Genomic DNA, 21,659 nt, shown 5'->3' with positions numbered 1-21,659 from the left:
TTTAAAATGAAATTTAGAGCCGAAGATACAAAAGATTATTTTGTTCAAAGAAACATATGCAAAGCTATCCAATATGGTGAGAATTTACACAAAATTTAGTTTCTTTCAAAGTTTTTAATTTAGTTGAAAATATATCACACACACACAAAAAAATATATATATATATAATTTAAGCATAAAATAGAACATTCCCCCACTGTAAAACGGTTAAAAATTTCAATGAATCTGATTTTTTTTTTTTTTACAGGAAATTTACTCTTAAAAGAGTATGAAACTATAGACGAAATTTTCGACATGTTCTTCATATTTCCTATATCAATTATTAAACAGTCCCCCAAGACAAACAGAAAGTTTTAACTATACGACCATTAGGTTGTTAAATGTTTTATTCTGGTTTTCCTTGGGAAGAAAAATTAAGAAAGAAAAGAAAACAAGGAAAGAAACCCCAGTGGCATCTTAAAAAGAAATGAATGCTCCTTAATCAAATCTGTCGAGAAGTAGCATCAAGTGCAGTTGTGGCACGCGTACAGCGCACGCAGATGCTTATGATGCAAGAACTTTGCTCTCATAAGTATTCAGGAAGAGCTCTTACCGATAAAGCGATACGGTGTATTATTATTATTATTCTTTTTCTTCTTTCCTCCACTCACTTGTTTTCAAGTTCTAAATTACAGCACTTTACTCCGTTTCCATGAAAGCGCATTCATCCTCAAATAATCTTTTCTCCCATGTCTGACTGCTACTGAATATAAATGGTTTGCTGCAGACTTGTTACATTTTCTTCAGAATAAAATTGAGGTAGATTGTGACGTACGTGTACTCGATTCATGATTCTTTTCGTCTAAGAAGACTCTTTTTTATTAATAAACAAATATATATTCACGAAAGACATTTTGAAATGATGTGAATAATTTCTTACAGGTTATTTATATTAAAGTTACATGCGATATAATTGTAACAATTATAAATATTGTATTCATATTTTAAATTTTAAATATTTAGGGTTTATAAATAGTTGTGAAAATTTTAGTGATAATCGTAGCACTTTATTACAATAAAATGTTTTGGTTAATCATATAAAGATTTTTATCCTTCTCGATTTTTTTATTATGGAATGCCCCCCCCGGGAGACACCTCGAAATGAAGATGTGAAGTTACCGGTATGGTGGTCGGTTCTCCCCACCCTGGTGAGTTCACGAAAAGGTGGGGAGTCTGGCTGCTCCCATCGATGACGGGATGTACTTCCTTAGGGAAGGGTTGTACTGTAGCCGGTGAGACTCAACCACAGTTCCCGCCAGTGTTGCTGTTTCAGTATTTATTATCCTTGTGCAATCGGGCGGGTCGGAGAGTCAGTGATATGGCTTTCTAATACTGTCTAGGAATGTCAAATAATGTGTATTATTATGATTATGATTAATCGAAAATATAATAAGTAGATTTAATTTATTATATTACAATCGTTGAAGGATTTAGAATATTACCTTACAAGCGATGAAAAATGATTGCTTATAATTATCTTTAAATTTGACTAGAAATTCTAAATTATTCATTTTAAGTGCTGCTCTCTCATACGCATATTTGTATTGATTTCTAACAGGATTACACATTTTTTTTTTTTTTTAAATCAGCATTTGTCGGACGTTTTTATTTTTGTTTATCAGAGTTATTTAAGTATTACTGACAGTGAAGCCGTACTTATTCTTGCTTATTTTGCAATTTTTCCCCTACACTTTTTCAGTCGAGCAACTTTCATTGGGAATCTGGATTGTTGCAGATTTACATGGCACCTTCCCCCCATGTTATTAGATGGAAAGCAACAAGGAAAAAATTTGATCCGCCTTGACCTTTTGTCTTCGCCTGTCAGCATTCACCCATTCCCTGTTCCCTTCTATTGGAATAAGGATAATGGGATCGTGAGAACTTAATTTATCGAAGACTTTGTTTTCAATGCTTTTGGTGTTGATCTAAGAAAGAAGGGCCAACATATTTTATTGAAAAGGTACTCTTCCTTAATTACCAATGCTACATGACAATGACGCCAAATTTGGCATCACTGTCCAATTTGGTAGCTTTAGGCAAGATTTGGCAAATTTCCAAATCTGGTAGTTTTAAATCCAATAGTTTTTCCTGTGAAGCATATTGAATGATTTTCATATCATTCATTTTATGGAAAGTACACCAATCTAAAAACATTGTCATGTTAAAACATACGGAGATTTTTTTTTTTACAGACTACATCCGCGAAATCGCATTGGCAATGAAATTTGTCTTTGGTCACTTAAAAGGAAAGAAGAGGAAGAAAAGAAGAAAGTAAAAATGACGGTGCTTCCAATGTTTTCCTTTTCCCACGCAGGAGGGTGTCATTAGGCAAAGGGAAACCGGTCCTCCGGACACACCTATCGGCTAGCAAACGAGACACATCGCGGGAAAAATTGGAGGAAGTAGTGTTGGTGGGCCTCGACCCCGGGGAGGCGAGGGTGCCCAAGGAATTGGAACAGGTTCACGACACAAGAGGCATAAATAGATAGTAAAAAGGGCAATCATTGTCTATCTTCTTTTTCTTCTCTTTCGCTATTTTTTTGAGGGGATGTTTTTTTCCTTTCTAACGAGAGTTAAATCCACTTTTTCACCTCAAATATTTATAACTAAGTTTTGATCTTGAGAAAAAAATATTGTAAATAATTATTTATTTTATAAAATATTCACCAACATTTAAGATTATTAATATCTTTTCAAAAAATTATAATTTTTACATAGTCCTCTAAATATTACTATCATATTATTCTTGGGGGAACTTTATACAGCATTGTTATACTTCAGAAAAGAATAATAAAGAGAATAAATGGTGAAACTTTTTTCTCGAATCCCCTTTTTCCTTTCTTTCACTTTCTTAAAGTGACAATTTGTTCTCTTGTCCAAGACAGTGACATCCACTTTGTTTCTAAAATTCTTATAATTAAACTCGAATCGATGCAGAAAACAGTGTGAGTGGACTCTCCAGAATTTTCTCGCATACTGTCTAACAAAAGTGTTATCCCCCCCCATAAAATTTTGGACCTTGGGTACGGACGAAAATAATTTACCTAAACATTCATAGCATTGGCGAATAATAGTTACGAAACATAAATGCCTGGCATTTTTATTGAGTCCATTATGTGAATTATGGTGGTTTTTTTCAGACACCAATTCTTGGCATGTGGTTGATATACAAATACCCGAATATCAAATATGTATTTTTTAGCATCTTTTTTTTGGGGGGAAATTAGAATTAAAATTTGGCATAAAACTAAAATTGTAATCATATGATCATGTACCGGATTTCATTTATTTTTGTCATTGCATTTTTTAGCAATTGCATTTACATTTTTGAGAAAATAAAGACCAATATACATTCCAAGACTCTAACAGTTGGTTGGTTTGGTTCAAAATTCGGTATAAAGCTTATATATTAAATTTCATCAATCTGCTCAATATGCTTTTTAGTTATAGTATTCATAGATAGAATGTCGTAATTCCAAAAATTTATTTTTCGGTCTCAGAGAGGTCTAAAACTTTGAGATTTATTAAAATCTGGAGTTCAAATTTTTTTGATAATTACAAGACTTAACTCTTAACTTAAGATAATTACAAGACAAGACTCTTTGTCTTCTTGTTGCAAGAGAAAGTTTTTTTTTAAAAAAAGTACATTTGTAGATTGTCTTCATCTTGTGAAAAAAAAAAAAAAAATTCTCTAACTATATATTTTTTGACAACATTTTTCTATACTGATATTTTAGCAAAGAAATATTCACATCTTATGAGCTACATCTAATGAGTCTAGTATTCATCAGGAAACTTTCATATATCCTTATTATACTTCAGAAGAAATTGAACAGGAGAACAACATATATATATATATATATTCTTCCTTTTAACTCTCTACCGAAGCGGCATAGGGTATTCTGTACTTAGGTTCATAGTATAATGAAGAGACATCAGTATAGTTTAAAGTAATACTAGGGCTATTTTGGGACTGACTTCCTAATTTTGAACAGCGGTCAGATGACGAGGACGACCACTGAGCTGGCACTCCCTTCTTCAAACTTCGACACCGCACCAGGTAGGGAAACATCAGTATACATTTTTAATAATTTCCTTTTGATTGATTGAGGTAAAAATTAGATATTCATCTGCAATTTTGATGTTTCAATCACTATTAAAATTCATTCATTCAGCTTGTTACATTTTTACATTAATGCGTTCGTTTAAACACATATTTCATTATTAAAAACAAACAATCTAAATACGGGTTTGATAAAAAAAATATGTAATTTTTTTTTTGATAAATATAGATTTTGATGGTAAGATTTTTGCAGCTGATAAAATTCAACAATATAACTCAATGTATTTTTCAATAATCTTGTTCGCATGCACGTAGACGGACTTATATTTGATGAATTTTATTCAAAATTCAATTACAGATCTATAAATTTGGTGTAACTTCCATATATCAAATTTCATGATTTATATTCACTGAATTTTTATTTTCTCGTTTGAAAAGTATAGGATAAATATTATAACAGTAAAAAAATTCAAACTTAGGATTTTAGGAAAAATTCGAACTTAGGATTTAGGAACTTAGGAATCTTTACGTTTCAGATCTTCCTAAGTTTGTAAAACATATTTTTTGGCATTATGTCTATGTATTTATCAAGACGATAACTAAAAAAAAATCTTTAGCTAGATGATTGAAAATTGTTACAGGGAATGACAACCAACTTAATAGATTTCTATCAAATTTTGAATGAAGTCCACTCTTAGGAAGTCCGGCTGTCTGGTTGTTTGAGTACAAGTGTACTCGATAACTACAAAAATGCAAAGGGCTAGGCACATAAAATTTAGTACACAGGTTTAGCATCTAAAATATAGTCACTAATCAAATTTTGAAATAAATTCGTCAAATTATTCCCTGTCTCGTGGTTTACATACTTTCTCGCGCCTGCAAACGCAATGATTTAAATCCACGAAATTCGGTATATTACCTTATGACTACTGTTGTAGTTTTGGGCCAAACTTTGATAAAATAAAAAGGTATCCAGAATACATATTCTCACAACAGATGAAGTAAAAATTCTAAAATAATGCCAAAGATCTTCATTTCGTAGCTATTGTTCACTAATGCCTTGTAAAATATTTGCGACCTTTCTCAAGGTCCATATTTTATGCGATGAAAGAAGCCTAACACTTTTATCTGAGAATAGGCGAGAAACTTTTGGTCAAACACTCCTGATGCTTGAATTAATGTTTTCATAGAATGTTACAATCTTAGTAATTAATTGTATTTTCTGATTCCAGGCTACCTAAAACTTGAAGATTTGTTAAAATATCAGGCCTGCATTTTTCGACTGTTATAAAAGTTTGCTTCCATTGTGATTTCGCAAATAAAGATACTTATGCATAACTTTAAAACTTAAATGGGTGAGGAAAAATTGTGGGCTTCTGACTTTTGATAAGGTCTCTATTTTAAGCCTTAATATGCATTTTAAAGCTGTTTCTAAACGTTGCAAAAAGAATCTGTCCTATACTAAATTATCAAGCATCATTAGCAAATGAAACTGGTAAAGATATATAAATATTTTTAATGAAACATTGGGTGTTTTTTATAATTGAAATCTATCCCTATATTTTTCAAAATTAGAATTTCTTCCTTTTATTTTTTTAATATTTTTTCTACTTTCTAAATAATTATTTTTAAAAAATCCGGATTCTTTCGAAAATATTTAGGGAGAATGAATGGAAATTTTATGAAAATAATTTGATTGAAGAAAATTCATCTTTTAAACAGAAAATGTGACATTTTAATCCATATATTAAAGAAATAGCAATGAATCAAATTGATATTCAATTTTATGTAACTTATAGGCCATTTGTATTTGCTTTAAAGTTTACTAAATTTACAAAAAGAAAAAAAATTGATTCTACAGATTTAAAATTTTCAAAAACAGATTTTCATGTCTAAAACTTTTTCGTCAACAGCGGTTATTGCATTTTAGAAATTCTACAATTTTAATTCAATTATATATCTTCAACAGGTTACATATTTACATATGTTACTTTGATATAGTTAACTGAAGCATTATTTAATTTATATAGTAGATGTTCAATTAAGTATGCATGCTAAGTGAAGTGTCATTAAAAATCTAAAAGGAAACCGAAGTCATTGGCTTCAGGTTGAATTCATACTCAAGTTTTGTACGTTGAATGAGTCGAGTCATTTTAATCTTTGAATACGTCCTGCAACAATGAAGAAAATGGGACGTAACAATATGGTGCAAGACAAATCATGATTAAATTTCAGATGGTATATCTATAATGTTTACCTTGTAAATTAGACGGTATGCAAATGAATATCAATAACGCTGATATAAATTATATGGCAGAAGAAATAATAAAGGAAAAAAAAGTTAAAATGTTTAACAATTGATTAAAAAGAACATTGGACAAGTATTCAAGGCTTACCATAACTTATAAATCATAGCTAAATCGTTTAATGAATAAAGCCTATAATTAAGTATGAATTTATTACAAACCAAAAGTCATTTTTAAACTATTATTAAGGGATTAAAAAATACAGCTCAACTTAGAGTGCATGGCTCACATTTGAAGAGAAAACCAATGTAACTTCAACTATTTCTTTTTTTCTAGTAATAGTCATTGAATCTGAATCCTTCAAGGCTTTATCTATTCATAATAATCCCAAGCCGCAGAAAATTAAGACCAGGGTCAATTATGCATCAGCTTTGTACCATGGGAAATTTATAGAAGAGAACCGGTTGCTTATGTGATAAGAACCATTTGATTATTCTGAACAAGTAGGAACTACTGTGAGGACAAAATGGCTCCCATGTCTCGAAGCCTTTAATTATCTCTAATATCTGGAGTAATCACTTTTAAAGTCAAGATGAGTTCCTTCACTTTTTGCTACGTTATCTTCCTAACTGACTGTGATGGATTCAATCCTACTTCCAGCAAAATGAATTATGGCCATGATACTCTGATACGAACTAACACAGTGTATTGAGTGATCATTTGTTTCAAACACTTCGATATGATGGGTATCAAGATATACCATGTTGAGGATGGCTTTTTTTTTCTTCTTTTTATTAAGAAAAAAATGTTCAGAATTTCTATGATTGGATACCGAAAATAAGCCGGCAGAACAAATTGACAATTATATTGCCAGGAATCTAATAGTAATTTATGATCCTTAATCCTTATGAAATTCGACCCGTACTTGAGTTCGTTTCAAACGTTTCGAATGAAAGGTTATAAGGGCTTGGGAAACTGAGTTTGATTAAACTGAAGGAATTTGTTAGTTCATTTATTATTTTTTGTAAAATTGTTTGTTTGGAACTTTTCAACCTTTTAATACATTGTTTAAAGAATGTATTAATTTGAATTATCAATAGTTAACTGAAATTTCATTTACTAGTTTTAATATAATTTAAGATATTTAAACTACAGAGCCGAGGAATAGATCTATAAGGTAGAATAGAAACTATTTTGTTAGTCTTTCTCTGGTTTTACATTATACATTATTATGGTAAAAATTATTATTTGCGTTTAAAACATTCATTGTTATGAAATGCTATTTTCGCATTGCGATATATTTTAATCACAGTTTACTTATTTTTTCAAAAGGTATAAAAATAGCTTTGAATAAGTTCTTGCTCTGTATTTGGCAAATCAATTCATTGGAGTTTTTTTTTTTTTTTTTTACCTTTTTGAGATTATTATAGAATTTAATTGCTTTTCATAAAATTTTAGATAATTCAAATTAAAAATAATTAAGTCTTTCATTTATCGAAATTCGATCAATATAAATGTTAAAACTTTTTACATTTGGTAATTTTTTAATAAAAGTATCGAACCGAAATTTTTACTTTCATGACAAAACGTTAACATAAAAAAAAATCAAATTTTAATTAATCCATTTATTAAACAAACAAAACGGATATGGTTATCTTTCATATATCAAATTACTTTTATATTCTTCTTCCACATTAGTTTGATAAGAATTGTTTGAATGTATTTCAGTAATTTTCTCAAAATGTTATTGAAAAATAAGTTTGCATCATGAATATTTCTTTCTTAAAATGTTCATTGTAAATAACATGCATTATTTTTTATTAATTATTGTCCAACTAATTAATTATTTATTTCTTACAGAACCGTTATACAAATCAATTAATTATTTATTACTCTTTTATCCAAACTTTATCGCAATTTTCGATGTAAGCTTTGAAAAAAATATTAGAATTATAAATGAAGAATCCATTAATGATAAGGAAATGAAATTCAGATTTCTCAGGAATGAAAAATTGCTGGGAACATTTCAACCAAATGGACTACGTTAGTAAATAACGTTTCTGGCAAAGATAAGGGAATCAGAAAAACTTAATTGGCAATTTAAAAATACCAAATTCCTTTAGTGTATGATCCAATAATTTAAAAATTCCCGTATGATCTGAACAAATATTAAAAAGTTAACAAACCTGGATATATTTAGTAAATATTATTTTGGTAAAACACACCCGAAATGCTATACATTGTTAAATTATTAATATTTGCGATACACTCTTTTATTTTTTTTTCTTAAGATATCACATTCTCCCACTGCCTCAATCAAAATTTCAGAGAATAATTATAATCCCCACCCTAAAAAAGGATTTTAATCAAAAGTATAAATAAAATAATTTAAGAACGTTCTTATCGCTTGTACAGCAAGCACTAAGACGTAATTATCTACCTCATATCCATCTTTTCTTCTTACTATACGTGGTTGCTTGATAGATATGAAATTTCTTCAGCGATTTTTCTCCAAATGTCAGAAAGATAATAAAAAAATAGTCTTGATGAGTGAATGATAGTTTGAAAGCTGCATTAAAAATACTGCATGTTGCTTAAATATTCAATATCTGTAGTTTTTTTTCCCTAAATGTAATATTCTACCATTATCTTCGCTTATAATTTCAAGACAGGATAAGAATTTAAAAATTCCATAATCGATTGGATAAATAAGAAGTTTTAAGAATCTTATTTATTGTGTGTACATTTCTGATCTTTGGTAATCTGCCACACACATATCTGTCTTTCCTTTCTACTACTTATTTTTATCTGATGTTCAAATGCTGCTTGCTTTATTTGTGACATCTTTCCTAGTGTCAAAGAGATAACACAACATGGATATGTCTCGTAAATATCTGTTTCTAAAAAGCACCCCAAATATTATACATTCTTAAAGACAAGTAGAACTTTTTCCAACTCGTAAACATGTCATCCAGGCTTAGACAGAGATAAATCCATGTCTGTTTGCAAATATGGCAACATCATCCCCTGCCTTCAGATGAAAGATAACGGGGGCCAACAGGAAACAGAAGTGAAACAAATCCCTCCCAAATGAAGACAAAATCAGGGAACCTCAACGCCTCGAAGATCGTCTACTCAGATGACACCAGACGAATTTGATGGAGTGCCTCAGAAGCAATTTGTCACTTGGAGCGGGAGGCACCATTGTTCCGTGACACCCAAGTCGTGTTCCTCGACATCATTTGAATGTTCCTTTTTTTCTCTCTCTCTCTCTCCTTTCGACTAAGTAGCTTTCCCATCCCACAGGATACCCAGACAATATTTTTTTCTTCTTTCTTGAAGTCTCCGCCTTCGAACCCCTTCTATTCGTTTCCAGAACGATTGCTTTTGACAGGCCTTGGCACTACCGTAATGGGTGGAATGAAGCTGTCAGACGATATCGACAGAACCGAAAATGATTTTCGACAGCCTTCGAACAGAAATAGATAATGAAAATAAGAAGCAAGTGGTGTTCCTCTTCTTATTTTTTTCAGCGAATGTTTCGCAATTCACGTGTAAGGAAATGTAATAAGAAATAAAGCTTTAATCTTTGTCCGATTTCAATTTCCTTTTTTTCCTCACAACGCTGATTCGATTTCATTGATTTCGGTGTTTTTCGAAATAATATACGTTTATATTTCCCATATTTGATTTTTTATTATATTTTATGCCTTAATATAACATTTAAATACTCAAACGAAATTCAAGGGGAAATACAAACAAATCCATTTGCTTTTGTCCAGTGTGAAAGAAGTTGATAATGTGTTATTAATTTCCGCTTTAAAGTTGCCAGCTATAATCTTAAATCATCTTGCCTGAAATTTTGATAAAATTTCTTTGAGGAAGAAATTAAAATTAAAAAAAAAAACCTTTTTTAAATCCGAGAATAGATATAATTACTTAAAAGTTGGAGGACTATCACAAAAATTATTCTATCCAAAAGAAAAAAGTCCTTTTAAATGTGATTGATAGCAATAATAAATAGATTGAATATCAACAACACTGCAATTGCTTTGTAAACATATCTTGGTTGGTGCCGGTATCTAAAACAATACATATAACGGAATTGCTACAAATTAACAGAAATAAAACTTTCTTATCACAACAGAACAATAATGAAAAATTAAATAAATTCTTAAAATTAGCTTTGAAATAAATTATTATATTATAACTTTGAAAATTCAATTCAATATTTTTCATAAAATTTGATTTTTCAATAAATTATTTTATTATATATTTTCACTTTTAAGAAAAAACATAAGCTGTAATCTAAGACATTCATTTCATTGCTGTTTGAGCTGAAAGAATCCAAATAATATTCATCTTTCTTTAGTGATTGTATAGCATACTCCCAATGTTAACAAATTTATTCTTTTCTATAAAAACAATTCTAAAAAAAGTGAATGTAATATCGCTTTAAAATAATTTAAGTATTTATATAAGTATTGTTGATATGAAGAAGTAAAAAAGCTGTCAGTGGCATGCATTAGTGAAAAAAATCCGAATAAATTCTTCAAATAATATCTAAGAATAAGGGTTACCATTTTAGACAAAGAAAATTCTTGTCGGTAAGGCGAAACAATGATGATGAGGATGTCGTGTCAGCGTTACCACGGAAAGAAAGTGCAGTAGCTTCTGAGGGTAAAGACCCCTGCGCACCCGAGGGCAGAAGTCTGACTTCGAGCTCATATGAAAATGAAACTCACACATTCGCTTGCACAACCCCCCTTTTTTCAGGCGGGCACATTCACACACCTCACAGATAGAACACAGATGAAGAACAACCATGCCCGAACCGGGATTCGAACCCGTGACGCCCAGATCATGGGGAAGAGGCGCTACCCCTATGCAAGGACGCCGGCAACGGAAGAATCCTTTTTGTTTTAGGTATATGTATAATATTTGGATGCACTGCGGAAATTTCTTGGAAGTGGGACTCAACATCGTAATACTCCAATTTCGAAACCGGGACACTAATACGAGACTAGCACATCTGCGATAAATTAAGAACAGCAAAACTTAAATATATTTTATTATTTTTATTATTTTTATTATTATTATTTTCATTTATTTATTTGTTTGTTTGTTTATTTGAAGAGTTTCCCTCTCTGCGGGAGGAGATATACATTAAAAAAATTAATACAAAAGCTATTCCTCAAGGTTCAAACAGCTCGTGAGATTTTATTTTCCCCACGTTTCTCAGTGTCTAAAAACTGTTTTAAAATGCTGCAAAATCTTTAGTTTTAGTACTTTAATTTTTAGAAATTCTTTAATTTGATTTTCAGTTTTCGAAACAGGAATCCTTCAATCTGAGTTATTGAAGGTTGTCAATCTCGTCTTTCCCTCTCTTTCTCTTTGGAGATTCTGAGAAGTCTGTTCTTCGTATTTCTGTTAAATGATCATAGCTCGGACCCATGAAAATCATTTCATCTTTATTTCAAGTTTAAAATAAACTGATGTGTAGCTTTTCGTCACGACAATGTTTTCTTCAAGATGGCTTAATAACATTTTCTCACAGTACACATACATATTTATTGTGTATGAGTAAATGTTCCAAAGAGAAAAGGTTTCGGATTTTAGAACCACGATTAGAAAAAATATATAGAAATTTCCCCGAAGAAATTGCCCCTCCACTGAACAATTGTCCTCCTAAAATGTCTTTTAAAATGATGAAACTAGAGAAGATATGATAAAAGAAACTATTTCAACGCGTAAAGAAGCATTACTTGTTTTAAAATGGATAGAATGGCAATCCGAAAGCAACACTGAACACCGGAATGTGATAATTTTTGAAACCTACGAGATCTTTTCAATATATTTATGGTATAATTAAATTTATACATATAGCATTGTGTATTTATCATTTTATTAAATATGTATAAATTTATTAACTTTCATACATAATTTAATTTATAGTTTCCTTTTTTGCGGAAATCTTGCATTGTTTATAGTTTTCTTCACTCTAAGAATTCTTCATTAATTTATGGATTTAAATTTCATTTCTACTTCCTGGCTTTTTATTTTAATTTCTGGGCTTCATCTAGATATCATAATTTCTGCACGTCCGAATCGTCTCTATCCTCGCTTAATTCATTCATTTGGACTGGAATTCCAAAGCATACGAGTTTTTTAAAAATGTCTTTATATATATATATATTAAAAATGTTAACTTCTAGACTTCTAGAACATCTGTGATTTAAGTTCAAAAAACTTCATTCATTTATTCATTATGAAAAGTCACTTCAGTATGAAAACTACATCACTTGGTTTGGCAAAGTATTAAATGGCTCGATTTTAATAAAAAAAATTAGTCGGTGCTTTGTTAATAAGACATATTATTCCATTATATTAAGATTAAGAAAAGAGCTCTTTTCTTTAATTTTTTTTAAAAACTGTTTCGTTTTCCCAATAACTCCTTTGACTGAAGTTCTGAAAATCTAGGCATTTCAATATAGAAAGCGCATTGGTTTATCGAAAATTAGGTTGTACAATTTTAATAACTTTTCAAACAATTAAACTTGAATTCTGACTTTGAACATGCATTGAAGTTAATTTTTTAAGTGTTATGGAAAATAAATTTCATTTATCTGAACAAAGAGGTTATTTCCAAAATCCGTTCCACTTTTCAAGAAAGAAGGGTTCCGTACAACCCAATTTCATCCCAAATCTCTTCCCATGTTATCGGGCCTCGCCTTCACCTGCTCGAAGTGTGATCTCTTCTTCAACCACTTAAAAAGAAAATAAGTGTCTTTTTTTTGTTAGTTGACAGTGTTCATTAGCGAAGTGCCGTTATCTGTGGGGCAGGTGGTGGAGTCGCGAGCTGGCCACGTGGCGCCTTCTTTCTCGAGTGGGTGCTGTTATCTGGTCATGTTTGCGGACATCTTGTTATCTGCGCTTTGTGTGAATTACTCGCCCAACGGTAAACAAATAGTCTGTACAAAGTACCTTAAATGAGTGTCATCCCGGAGGGTCTTATAGAGGAATCTCCATGATACTGTGTACCGAGATATATTTGGAAGTGGAATATTCATTCATCGTGTATTATTTATTTAACGTGTATTATTCATTCATCGTGTATACATTTGGAAGTGGAATATTCATTCATATCGACCCATGTTCAAGTACAATGTGAAATTATTTCAAAATTATATTCTGATAAAGTAGCGCCCATGGTGCATTTATTCACGCATATGACTAAACGAAAGGGTATTTAAATTAACAAATCTAGATATTTAGGAACAACAGATGTAATAAATTTAAACAGATGTTTGATGATAGTTGAAGCTGAAAGAGATTGAAAACAAAAACAAATTTCAACTTCTTATGTGACCAAATTGTAGTTTTTTGAAATGAACCAAAATCGAATCTAAAATTTCGTTTTATTTCATACGGAGGAGAAAAAAATGTTATATGAAACTAAACAATATAAGATTTAAATATAGATTTTTACTACAAGAAAAATCGTATATGAACTTGCCGAAACCGTATACGTATACGTTTTGAATAAGTTCAAAATCATATACGTTAAGTTGAATGCGTTAAGAATCGTATACGTAAGTTGAATAAGTTGAGAATCATATACGTTAAATTGAATGCGTTAAGAATCATATACGTTAAGTTGAATGCGTTAAGAATCATATACGTTAAATTGAATGCGTTAAGAATCGTATACGTTAAGTTGAATTAGTTCAGAATCATATATGTTAAGTTGAATGCGTTAAGAATCGTATACGCTAAATTGAATACACTAAAAATCGTACATATTGTACTGAAATTCTGTTCAAAAATATCAATTACTTTTAAATGCATATATGAGTTATATCCATTGGCTATTTAACAGGAAGGAATGCTTTGTCGCTAACTTTCCACACCGCGCCAAATTCTGCCATTTTCGACAACCAACATTTTTGTTTCCGGTTCATAATCAAGGATTTGACTTTTCATGAATACGATTTGGATGAATACGAGTGGTCAGATTGATTTTTGTGCCAAAAACCAAAATAACCTAAAATGATTGCCTCATATATACGCGATAAATCTATTTGCAGCTGCAGCTCAATGCCAAAATTAAATGAGATTTAATTTCAACTTTTTCCTATTTCGTAAAAGGATATACCAATAATTTATCCCATCAAATGAGATAATATTATAATAGTTTTTTTCCAATGAATAAGGACCTTAGTTTTAGGGGAAAAAAGATGAAAATGGCATGCAACAGTTGTCGCGAAAATATCATTTAATATATTTCCAGAGATAAGATGTTAGAACCAGTGATGAATCTAGTTACATTTTAACATTTAAATTTTCTGGTTAAGTAACATCTGCTTGCTCTTAAAATCTAATAGGACTCATTTAAATTCTTTGCACATCTTCAACTTATCTACAGATATAAATTCAATTGTTTATTCTCGCGTTAAAAATTTATAATCCTTAAAAGATAAGAATGACGAATGTTATATTAAATCAGACAGAGATTCATCGAGTGATAACTAATTTCAAGCAGCAAAAAATGCCTCTGACAGTGATATGCATATGTAATAAAAATCATATCAAATAAATCAAACCTTAAGTTGTTGATTGCTATTACCAATTTGAATTACTTTGAAAAGTTCTATGATATGATCAGCTCTTCATGTCATTCATTTATTGTATTAAAAATCTGGGTTAAATTTATTTTTTGACACATTAATTATAAGCAATTAAATTTTTAATTCCTCAATAGGTTTTAAAGTATATATATATTTTTATCTATCTGTCAGAGTAATTTCGAGTCATATTTTTTCCCCGTGATTTAAAAAGCGGAAAGAAAATTGTTATTATTGCGACAGATATATATCTATGTGAATATATTCAGACATATAAATCTTTTATTAAGGCATATATTTTCTCCTCTTTTGAATATATAAGTGTGTGTGTGTGTGTGTGCATGTTTGTATGCATGTAATAGAAACCACAAGGTCATTCAAAATAATTATTCGATTACTTATAACTGAAAGGAGGAAAAAGTAACATAGTTTTAAATTTAACTTACTTACATAATAATTGCCAGACGTGACTTCTATTGTCACATAAGAAAAAATGCACGGTAGTCCTTTTTTAAGTTGCACAGCATAAAGCATGTTTTTTGGCACTGATGATCTTCCGACAGTAATATGCATGTTCAGTATCTGGCAATCTAAATATTCTGAAATTACGACTATTTCGATTGGGATATATAGTAGACTCAGTTTTAATGTCTCTGTTGCATACATCAGTGACAAACTGAAATTATACATGCATTTGCTTCACGTGATAATGGATCACGTGATAATTATCACCCTCATGTTGCTAATGTGACTAAGGGAAATCACATAGGTTGGTTATTACAAAGTGAAGAAAGTTTTGTTCCCTTTTGTATTATTTTAATATTTTTCCTCATTCCTTCTTTTTATATGAGGAAATTATAACGATTTGTAACATGCTAGTTCTTTTGAATAACCTTGCATTTCGTTTTTGAAAAAATAATCAATCCAAAGATTATGATGAATTTTGATATATCTATCCTGAATCTACAGACTGAAAAGTAAATATTATTAGAATAAACTATAGATCATATTTATACTTGGTTATCATGCTAATTCCAAAATTCAACAAACTAAGAAAATACATTTGGTTTATGCTTTTGTCATGAAAATTGTAGATCCATTTTAAATTTTCGGAATTCAATGAATTAAGAAAACACAACTTGGTATGTTGTTTTGACATCAAAATTATGATTCATATCAAAATTTTAAAAATTTAATGATTTAAGAAAATTTATTTTGATCCATAGTTTTGGAATCAAGAGTGTAGATATATATTAAAAATGGCAATAAATATATCAATAGAACCTTAATAGAAATACCATCTGTGTATTTACTTATATATGTTTACGATTAGATAACACAAAACGAAATGAGCTAAATGACTGGAATTTTATGAAGATATTCTTGCCCAAAATTTTAGTCCAGCTTCTAGCTTCGGACATAATTTATGAACTGGAAGAGAAGCTTTTCCAAAATAAGTATTTAGTCTTCTTAAGTGTAATATGTCATATTTACAAAAACTTTCTAAACTGCATTTGTTATTATTTAGGTTAAATGAAAATAGCATATATCTAATGAAATAACCATAGTTCGAATTTAAATATATAATTGCAAATAATTATGATTTTAGAGAAGTAGAGTTAGTTCAATGGTGATATACCGAACTATAGTTTAAATTTAAAATAATTACCTTAGAAACTGGATCTTCCTTTAGGTTATATTCATCATAATATGAGAAGTTTGTTAATAATCTTTCCTGAAAACAAAATTGTGTCTTATTGGCATGAAGAAACTTATATGTATATCTCAGCTAATTGCTCCCGATTTGTTGGTTTTTCTTTACAATACAATACTTTCATCAATTGTGTATTATTCCATGAATATAGTGGATGTTATTATAATTTTACAAATAAAAAATATAATTTTTGTAGTGTTTAATTTAAATAAGGCAATTTTAAAGTATTCAATTTTTTTTAGTATCGAAGATGCGCCAAATATCCTTGATCAAATAAATGTTTCGAAATATATTAAAAAATAAAATGACATTATCTGAGTTTAAAATCAAGAGTGCTATTTCAAACACATATATATAAAATTAAGTGATTGCAACCCTTGCTAGCTCTGCTCACCAGTCTTCAAAAATCGCACTGTGATTCTTTTGGGATGTTTATGTGATTCCAACTAACATCGCTAGCTCGCCATACAGCTATGCATTTCTGCTAGTAATAAGACTAACAGAAATGCATAATTACTAATTAATTATTATTTTTAATAATTGATTAATAATCAAAAATAATTAAATATTATTATTTAAATATTTAATCAACAGTGAATTATTAATTAACTAATTAATTAATTAATTTTAATAATGAATGTATTATAAATACATTCCTTATTGAAAATAGATTTAAATAAATTTTAAAAATATTTTTTTTTTTTCAAATTGCATGAATTGCCAACATCAATTTTTCATCAACGACTGAAATCGGCGTCCTTGCATAGGGGTAGCGCATCTTCCCCGCGATCTGGACGTCCCGGGTTCGAATCCTGGTTCGGGCATGGTTGTTCTTCGTCTGTGTTCTATCTATCTGTGAGGTGCGTGAATGTTCCCCCCCCCCCGTAAAAAGGGGTTGTGCAAGCGAATGTGTGAGTTTCATCTTCATATGAGCTAGAAGTCAGACTTCTGCTCTCGGGTGCTCATGGGTCTTTATCCTCAGAAGCTACTGCACCCCGTTTTCGTGGTAACGCGCACACGACATCATCATCAATTACTAAAGTCTAAATCCTTTCTAAAATTTTCAGCTAACGGAAAGATTTATATATGCAAATGTTAGGAAACAAAAATATTCAACTCTAAGATGTTTTGAAATTAAAATCAAGTTTATTTCTTTCCCCTGTTTTGATAAGACGTATTTCATCAAAATGGGTCGACATAATAATAACATTGAAATAATCTCTGCAGAGGAAGATATCGAGAAGATAAATTAAGTCATAGCAATGAACTTCGATGAATACGTCTTATTGCGAAAAGAGGCTATATTATTTTTATTATATTTTTTAAAAATTATACTTGAGCAATAATAGAACATTCTGAGTGGTAACTATACTACGAATTGACGAAATGAACTGACGATGCTCTTGTAGCTCGGAAACTTAGCTCTGTAAATTGAAACGTATACATTTTTTTTTTTATTTATTTTTTTTTTTTCCATTCCTACAAAATCATCTTATGAATGATTCTTGAACATTTTCATTTTCCTAACTTCTCGTATTCTACCATTTCATTTTTTAACCGTAACTGCTCGATATAAATTCTTTTTTTTTTTTTTTTTTCATATTATCTAACTTAAAGAAATGGCTTTGTCACAGATTTTTAGCTTTGGCAATTCGACTGTGCGAGCTGTTAAAAAATGTGACCTCATTTTGCGCCCACATAAGCGTTTTACATAAACAAGAGATATTCAAAATATATTGATTTATTAATTCAACTGTAGAAATTTTATAGAACAATAGATGCATATATTCACAATACAGTTAAGTATTTTTGGACTTACAATCCTTAAAAGAAAGTTTTCAACATAAGTCAGTTTTCGAGTTGCTCTAAGAAAGAAAAATTACAATTGGAAATTCAAGCGATGCAATTAACAAATAATTCATGTTGAAATTGTTCTTAATTTGCAATGCATAACTAAATCTGAATTTCATAAAATCTAAGATATATCTGCTTCTTTTGTATGTCTGTATCAAGATGCATTTGCAATAATATATCAATTCCAAGTCTTAATTTTCTATTCGTTTCCCTTTTGAAAAGAACAAACTTACTCTCTATTCTCAGGTACAGAATTTCTTCACGTTTCCATGCATGTGCCAAGAGGCTTTGATTTCACCAAAATAGAGGCAAGAAGAATGTTGCACGAGGGATATTTAATTAGTTCTTTTAATAATATAATAAATCCTGGTTATCAGAGGAGTCAAATGGCGTAGAATCTGCTGATATTAAATAGAATTGAACTTGACATAGGAACGATAAATAAACGATCATCGAATGGAAATAAAATATAATGGGGACATATATATGTTTGAATAAAAAAAGCATTGAAAAAAAAAGGCATCTAATGGGGCAAAGATCAAGCCCACACTAAGAATTCCGGAAATGAGTGAGTAGCACCCTCCTCTTACAAAAATTATCCAAAAGTGACAATTTCAGATTTCTAAATTAAATAGGCGTATGCTAAAGAATACAGTCAAACAATTTATTGCCACGCTCATGAAACAGCGCAACTACACGTTTAATTTAGCATCCAACCCACATAATTTCATGTCATGCTATGACATTACATCCTCCTCAAGATCAGATAAAGACTGTAGTTTTGTATAAAACCTTAATTCATTTTTTTATATACAGAAAACCTTTAAAAAAATCATTAATAAACAGGACGAGCCCTCATAACTGTCACATTCAACTCCGCAGAGATGAAAGTTCGCTTTGATCGAAAATGCGCAAATAAAAAGCGTTAAGAAATTCTAATCCTTAGGCTTCTTCAATGTCACATTATCGGTTCATAATAATATCTCTTTTAACCAACATTTAAAATAAATTATGCATTTAAATGTGTGCTAAGCAGATTAGTGATGATATTAATAAAGGAAATCTTATCCGATAATATTTTATTTATTGATGATGGCTTAGTATTTATTATCTGAGAAAAAAAAATGTAGTTTATACAATAATTTAAAGATTCTATTGTCACAAGAAATATTTGCTGAAATCTCATCGAGACAAAACCAATAACGAATCATATTATCGAATAATAGAAAAGTATTTATTGAATACTGATGCAGTGGTTGATTAATAAATTCAGTAACCGCATTGATGTAAAAAGAAAAAAAAATCAGTTTATAAAAGGTTTCATATCGGGATGTTTAAGCTATCTACTTGTGGATAAAAAATATTCATATTAAACAAAGCAGGTGATTGGATATACCCAAATATGGAATGAAATGACAGCAAGTCGTTACATATACAATGAATGCAAATGACTATCAAAACTATCTGACATATCCTCTACATATGTGGTTACAATTTAATGGTCAAAACAATTTAATAATTCAATATCCATTTTCAAATTTGTGACATTAAAAAGAATGTCTTCTTCTGCATATCAAACGTTTAGAATATTCGAAAAAAAATTGTTATTATTATTATTATTTTGCTTTATTTATATATAAAAAAACATGATCAAATATTTACAGTAAAAGTCGATTTGATTCTTAAAATATAACAAATGAAAGTGTTTTTTGAACGTTTTATTTGCTATTATAACGTTATAATTAGCATCATTGTTTATTATAATATTATTCAAAACTTTATTTATATCGTAAATTATATTTATAATTCTCAGATAATAAAGCAGTTATAATACGAGACACTCTTGTCTCTTCTGCCTTAAAAATGTGTTACTCAAGTGAGTCGAGATGTATAATTGCTCTTGAAATTTCTGGAAACTGATTAATAATAAAACAATAAAGTCCCTAACTGTGTATTCTGACCAGGACTCGACTTACCTCTGCTTTACTACTTCAGTAATGAAGAACGTTCATTGTAGAAGGAAACGTAAAATAAACTTTCTATTCGATTTGAGGGCCCATCTGATGTGGGGGCCCGGGACAACTGCCCCGTATGCCCTTGCCTTAGTCAGGTCCTGATTTTGACCCAAATGAGATATAGCGTTTGAATTTTGAGATCACAGAAACATTGATTTCTTATGTAGCTTCATAGTAATCGATGGAAGATAATTCTAAAAATAACATGTAGAATTCAAAAATTTAGTTGAAATTTTCTTAAGTTAAACTGAATTCCATTATTTTTATCTTCGTTCAAACTTCTTTTATCTGTTTTATTTATATATTTCTATATATTTGTGAAATCATTCAAACCCAAATAGAACAGTAATTTGAATACGAATTCGATATATATATATTTCTATCAAAATTTGAACAAAATTCATTCTGAGGAATTTTGTCAACCTGATTGATCAAATATAAATTTACAGGACATCTACAAAAAACTGTAAAATTAACATCGAGAGTGCAGATATATGTCAAATTTGGAACAAAATCAGTCAAAGGATTAATCATTTATCGATTTGTATTTTCACAAGCATAGAGAGTGATAACGCAATTATTAAATACATGAAACTTGATACATTTGATAAATTTTGGTTCCAATCGATAAGAAAAATATTATCCAAGATACATATTCGGTGTTCTGGTACTTGTGTATGAACCGCATGCCAGCGATTAATTGCCAATGATTGGACTCATATATAAAGATAGAGACGCAATAGTAAAGCAACAAATTTTATTTTATTTCTCAAATTTTCAGCAAATGTATCAACTTCTATGAAAGTTTGTCTTAATTATTAGCAAGAATTTTAACTATCACTATGTAATTCCCTATCTTGCCACCTGCAGCTAGCGATATAGAGGGCATTCTTTAAAGGTTCTTTTGTAACTACAGTTCGCAAGTGGAATGTGGTTGTTAATATATAAGTACATTTATACAAGAGTATGAGAGAAAGATTCAGGACAATCATCTAGCTAGATTTTTAAGAAAATAAAACAGTTAGAGAGAAAATTAATGGAAATTCAAATTTGAAGTCTAAAAAATTATAACATGGTTCTGTTTTGAACTCATCGTCTATCTTT

This window comes from Argiope bruennichi, chromosome 10 (genome assembly GCF_947563725.1).
Source record: "Argiope bruennichi chromosome 10, qqArgBrue1.1, whole genome shotgun sequence".
Classification (NCBI taxonomy): Eukaryota; Metazoa; Arthropoda; class Arachnida; order Araneae; family Araneidae; genus Argiope; species Argiope bruennichi.
The sequence above is the reverse complement of the archived record's forward strand: the minus strand, read 5'-3'. Positions refer to the sequence as shown.